General features: G+C 40.2%; 1 pseudogene; it reads left to right on the forward strand.

Moving 5' to 3' along the window:
• Positions 1 to 1,049: 1,049 nt before the first annotated feature.
• LOC127666299 (ribosomal oxygenase 2-like) lies at positions 1,050 to 2,489 on the forward strand (annotated as a pseudogene).
• The last annotated feature ends 3,502 nt before the right edge of the window (positions 2,490 to 5,991 follow it).

Below are 5,991 nucleotides of genomic sequence, written 5' to 3' on the forward strand. Positions count from 1 at the left end.
ATGTCACTGGTCCTGGGGAAGTGTCTGTATTCAGCAAACCTTGATCTGTTTCAGCATCAAGGTTTTCAGTCTGAGGAGTGATGTGTCCTTCATGTAGTTGGTTGAGCTGTCTCCATGCAGGGCGCTCAGCTTATTGCCTTGTCTACACTGCTATCTTTCTGCGGTTCTTCCTTCCTTGAGTGGGGCCTTTCCTGTAGAAGCTTCTCCTATTCAGAGCAGATCTTTATCATTTTTGATGGAGCCCGTAGTCTTTCATCACCTATGGAAATAAGACAAAACCTCTTCCCCAATATAACACATTCCCTGACTTTCATGTTGATGTTAAAACATCTTTAAAGTATATAGGCTGATCTAATTCAGCAGTTTTTTTTCTACAATCCAGTATCTTTCAGCAGTTCAAAAAATTTAAAGTCAATAAAGCATTATTCCATCTATTTCTGGGAGCTCTTATTCACCCTTTCTGTTTATTAAGTGCTTCCTTTAAAGTATGATTAGATCTTTCTGTAACTGCTTGACCTGTTGGATTGTAAGTTATACCTGCAATATTTTTTATGTTATAATATGCTAAAAATTCTTGAGTCTATCCTTTTCTTAGGTTCTTTATTGCTGCTGCTGTTGCTTGTTTAGTTCTATTATAATCTTGTTTTATTCATTTTTTCTCTTTTTTTCTCTCTCTCTTTTTGCCTGTTTGTTTTCTAATAAGAGATAGCTTAGAAAAAAAAAAGATGTGACTTTGGGTGGGTGTGGTCATGAGGAAGACCAAGCAAGAGTTGGGGCTGGGGGACCATAATCAGGATACATTGTATACAATTTACGTGTTTTAAACAATAAGGAAAGTAATTAATGCTCACATGGCGCGTGCACGCATACGCGCACACACAACAAAAAGAAAAAAAGAAAGAAAGAAAGAATTAATGAATGAAATAAAGAAAGAGAAAGAAAAAGAAAAGAATTAACAACCAGTTTCAGCTTGCAGAGGATACCAGGCCACTACACAGGCAACAGGTCTTGCTGCCTGGTTTGCATTTCCTCCCTCCTTGTGAACAATCCCAAAGAAAGAGAAGCCCTCAGGAGAGGAGAATGAGGAAGAGTCTGGTCCTAGCAAGCAGTGAAGGAGGAGCTACCTGATGTGCTTTCTGTATTGAACTTTGACAACCATAGTAGTTTCTTTGAAAATTTAATCTCACCCATCAGAGTAGAGACATTTTTCAAGGAATTCTGGGAACAAAACCCCTTCTCATTCAGAGAGGTGACCCTTCACTGGCTGCATATTACCAGTTTCTGTTCAGCCTCTTAGACCTGCAGAGTCTCTCCAACCAAGGGCTATAGAAGAAGCTTGAATGTCTACCAGCACATCAGTGCGTAGAAGAAGGTTTTAAATAAGGATGGCAAAGCACAGTTTTTTCAGGTGAGAAACGATTTTGATCAACAATTCAGTTTCACCAACCACAGAGATTTAAGGATGAGCTCTGGAGGATCCGGGAAAAGCTGGAATGTTACTTTGACTCCTTAGTAGACAGGAGTGTGCACATGAATCCTGAAGGATATCAGGGCCTCCCTCCACATTACGAGAATGCTGTGGTTTTGATCCTGCAGCTGGGGGGAAAGAAACACTCGCGCCTGTGCTCTGCAACTGCGCTCCTGGCACAGGAGGAGTACAGTGTGGAGACCAAGGACAGGATTGGCACACCAACACATCACTTCCTGCTGATGCCTGGTGGTTTGTTGTACTTCCCCAGAGGGACCATTCATCAGGCAGACACACCTTCAGACCTGACCCATTCAATTCACCTGACTATTAGCACATACTGGAGCAATTCATGGGGAGATTGCCTTTTGGAGTCCATTTCAGGACTCTTATTTGACATTGCAAAGGAAGAATGTGGCATTAAGAACTGGAATGCCCTGGCCAGCCAGATGCTGGAAACCCCAGCTGATGTAACAAGGAAATTGAGTGGCTTTCTAAGGACTCTTGCAGACCAGCCCAAGGGCAGAAAGGAACTTCTGTCTTCAGATATGAAGAAGAGCTTCGTTATGCATAGACTCCCTCCTTTCTACGTGGGAAATGGAACAGAGACAATGAACCCAGGTGAAAAGTTTCCAAGGTTGGACAGCATAGTAAGACTGCAGTTCAAAACCACATTGTCTCCAGAATCGGGCCTGATGAAGCTCAACAAAAGATGGCCTACACCTGTCATTCTCTAAAGAGTGTGAGACAGAATCACATGATAGAAAAAGAGGTGGGAACAGAAGAGGTGGGAACAGAAGAGGTGGGAATAGAAGAGGTGGGAACAGAAGAGGTGGGAACAGGTTTGCGGACTTCGCTTTCCTTTATCACATGTGGATGCTCTGAAGCAAATCCTGCCAAGGACTTAAAACTTCACACAGATGAAGAAAAGAAGAACCTGACACTCCGGGCAGAGTCTTTAATGCAACTACTCTACAACCTTTATGTAGAGAATTATTTTCTCTACATATACTTTCAATAAAAGGAAAAGCTAATTAAAAAAAAAAACAGAAAGAAAACAAACAAAAAAAATCCAAAACCCAGAAAAAAAAAAACAACTAAACATGACAATATACTAAAATGAAGCAAATATTATCATATGGCAGCTGAATATGACAAGCCAATAAGAGGAGAAGAGTTCAAAGAGCAGGAACAAGAGTTAGACACCTACTTGTAGACACCCACTTGCTCTCGTGTTCTGCAATCCATAAATGTGCTAAGCTAATAGCCAGAGACTATCCACAAAGGAACTAGTGTAGATGCATGCAGATGCTGAGCTTGCTATTTCAGTCTCTGGGTTCATGTGCACCTTGCTTAGTTGATTCAGAGACCTTGTCATCCTGGTGGCCCCTGTCTCCTTTGTCTCCATCAGTCTTTCTGCCCTTTTTTTTCTATGAGATTCCCTGAGCTCTGAGGGGAGGGATTTTATAGAGACTTCCAGTTTACACCCTTCCTCCATACAGTGTTTGGTTGTGGGTGTGTGAACCTGTCTCAGTCCATTATCATAGGAAGCCTCTCCGATAATGACTAGATAAGGCGCTATGAGTAAAGGAGAAAATCAATAAAAGACATTTTATTGATAATTTTTTAAGGCTAGTGTTGTTTTGTTCTATCACAGATCTCTGGGCTATTTAATGTTTAGGTCTCATTTATCTAAGCAGTGTTGGGTAAGGTTTACTTTTTATGGATTAAGCCTTCAGCCAAATTGGACATTGGTTGGTGATTCCCACAAGTTCTGTGCACTAAGATTTGATACTAATTTACCATTCAACTTACTCTTCATTCATTTGGTATTTGCTGTTCTTTTATTTGGAATAATACTAATTATGTCTACACTTTGTTTTAATATTTCTTCAGTATAGATGGAGAGCTAAAAGTATTTTACTGTCTTTATGTTGACTTTTCTACTCCACTAGCAATACAATTGGAAAAGAAAAACTCAGAAAAGACTCAGAAAAAGTAAATACATGTAATTGTAATGATGTTTACAGGAGATTCTTATATTGAAAGGGGGTAACCTTAAACAATGGACAAAATCCAAAAGTAAAAAAATAAAAGCAATAAAGATACTCTGAGTAAAAAGAGCTAAATATGAGGTCAATACCTTTCAAATGAGTCTTTTAGTAATGAGAGATAAGTCATATCTTCTCAGAATCACCAATATATAGGAATGATTGGTCTTTAGACAATACTTGTAAAAGGCAGAGATAACTTATTTTTGTCAGTAAGCCAAGGCAAGGTTTTATGGAGTTAGTATTTTCTAGAGAAACAAACAAACTTGCTAGATAATAGATAGATAGATAGATAGATAGATAGATAGATAGATAGATAGAAAGATAGATAGATACATAGATAGATACATAGATAGATACATAGATAGATAATGGATGAATGGATAGACAGATATGCATATAGTATAGACAAATAGATGTGGATATATATGCATACATACTTTGATGGATACATGATCTCATAATACAAGTGTGCAAGTTGAACATTAGTAGGACAGCTGGAAACCCAGAGGACTAAATTTTATTCTCCCAGACCAAGTTGGAAGGCCTGAAACCAGGGAAGGAGATAGTAGGAGTTTAATGCAGCAGTTCTCAACTTGTGGGCCATAACCCCTTTGGGTCTTTTTCATAGGGATCACTTAAGACTATCTACACTTCAGATATTTACATTATGATTCATAAAAGTAGCAAATTTACAGTTATAAAGATGTAGCAACAAAAATAATTTTATGATTGAGGGTCAGCACAATATAAGAAACTACATTAGGAAGGTTAGGAAACATTGGTTTAATGCAAGTTAAAGCCCAAATCCAACCCCACTAACAGAAAAAGATTGATGCATCCTCCCAATGATACAGACCAATTTCTTTTTGACTCAGCCATCAATGAATAACATAAGACTTATTCACATTGGACAATGTCTTCTACTCAGATTATGATGCCAAATGTTTTTTATACATACAACAGTCTCATAGACAGGGTTGGCAATAATACTGAAATAAACACCCAGGCTCACCACAACTCTGTAAACTTCAGACCTGAAGATCAGGTCTGGCCAACACCTACCCATCCCTGAAGTCTGCTTGCTTCCCAGGAGGTCTGCACTGACTGAGGACACAGAACTCCATCTTCTTTTCAGGCCACTTACATATCCAAGCCAGAGCAGTGGCCCAATACCCATGCAAATGCTATATCTTGTGAGCATCCCAGGAGGTAACCAAGGGTACAGGAAGTCCACAATAACCAGCAGTTAGAGGAAGTTGGAGGTTGGGGGGGGGGCGTCTTTAGAAAGTACCAGAGACCTGGAAGATGAGACACTCTCAAGACTCATTGGGGGTGACCTTAGCCAAAATGCCCAACACTAGGAAAAAGGAATTTGAAGAGTCTACCTCCAGTAGATAGACAGGACCTCAAGCAGAGGGACAGGGTTACTAACTCACAGTTATAATTCCTGACCCAGAATTGTTCCTGTCAAAAAGAACTGCAGAGACAAAAATGGAGAAGAGACTAAAGGAAAGGAGGTCCATTGACAGGCCCAACTTGGGATCCATTTCATGGAGGGCACACTAAGACCTGACACCACGGTGCTATGTGGTATTTACAGAGAGGAGCCTGCCGTGGCTGTCCTCTGAAAGGCCCTATCAGCAGCAAGGTGAGACGGAAGCCGATATTTACATCCAACCATTGGACTGAAATTGGAGACACATATGGTTGAATTAGAGGAAGTATTGAAGAAGCTGAAGGGGAGAGTGACCCCATAGGAAGACCAGCAGTCTCAACTAACCCAGGGAGCTCTCAGAGACTGATCCACCAACCAGGAGGCTGGCACATATGTAGCAGAGGTCTACCTGGTCTGGCCTCGTAGGAGAAGATGTGCTTAATTCTCTAGAGCCTTGAGCCCCTAGGGAAGGGAGAAGACCTGATTTGGAGAACATCACCCTCTGGGAGGCAATTGGGAGGAGTAATGGGATGAGGAACTATGGAAGGAAGGACTGAAATGGGGCAACAACTGGAATATAAAAATATGATTTTTTTAAATGAGACCTGAAATAAATTAGCACAAGATTTCATTTGTTTGGTAGAATCTAGAGCTGGATAGTCTAGCATTTATGTATTGATGTCCTCTTTTCTTCTGTTTTATCTGAAGATAAAAGTTGAATATTTGTTTGCCCAAAATAGAATGTGCTGAGCATACTTACCGTGACACATCATTATAGGAGATGAAAGAAATTGTTTTGCAGCCATACAGATTATCTCTGTCCCTAGGGTTGAATTTTGCTGTGTACTATTAATTCACTCACAGACAGATGTGAAAGTCTGACTGGACAGTAATAGCATGTTAACTAGTAGCTGAGGAGTTGTAGAGAGTTTATTTGAAGAGGTCTGTTGACTGCCCATCTTGGTCTTTCTGTTCTCTTCACCATACCTGAAGGAAAGATTTGTGTCTGGCTGGCAAGCTATATCCTTTAGGTG

The sequence above is a fragment of the Apodemus sylvaticus genome, chromosome 15 (genome assembly GCF_947179515.1).
Source record: "Apodemus sylvaticus chromosome 15, mApoSyl1.1, whole genome shotgun sequence".
NCBI lineage: Eukaryota > Metazoa > Chordata > Mammalia > Rodentia > Muridae > Apodemus > Apodemus sylvaticus.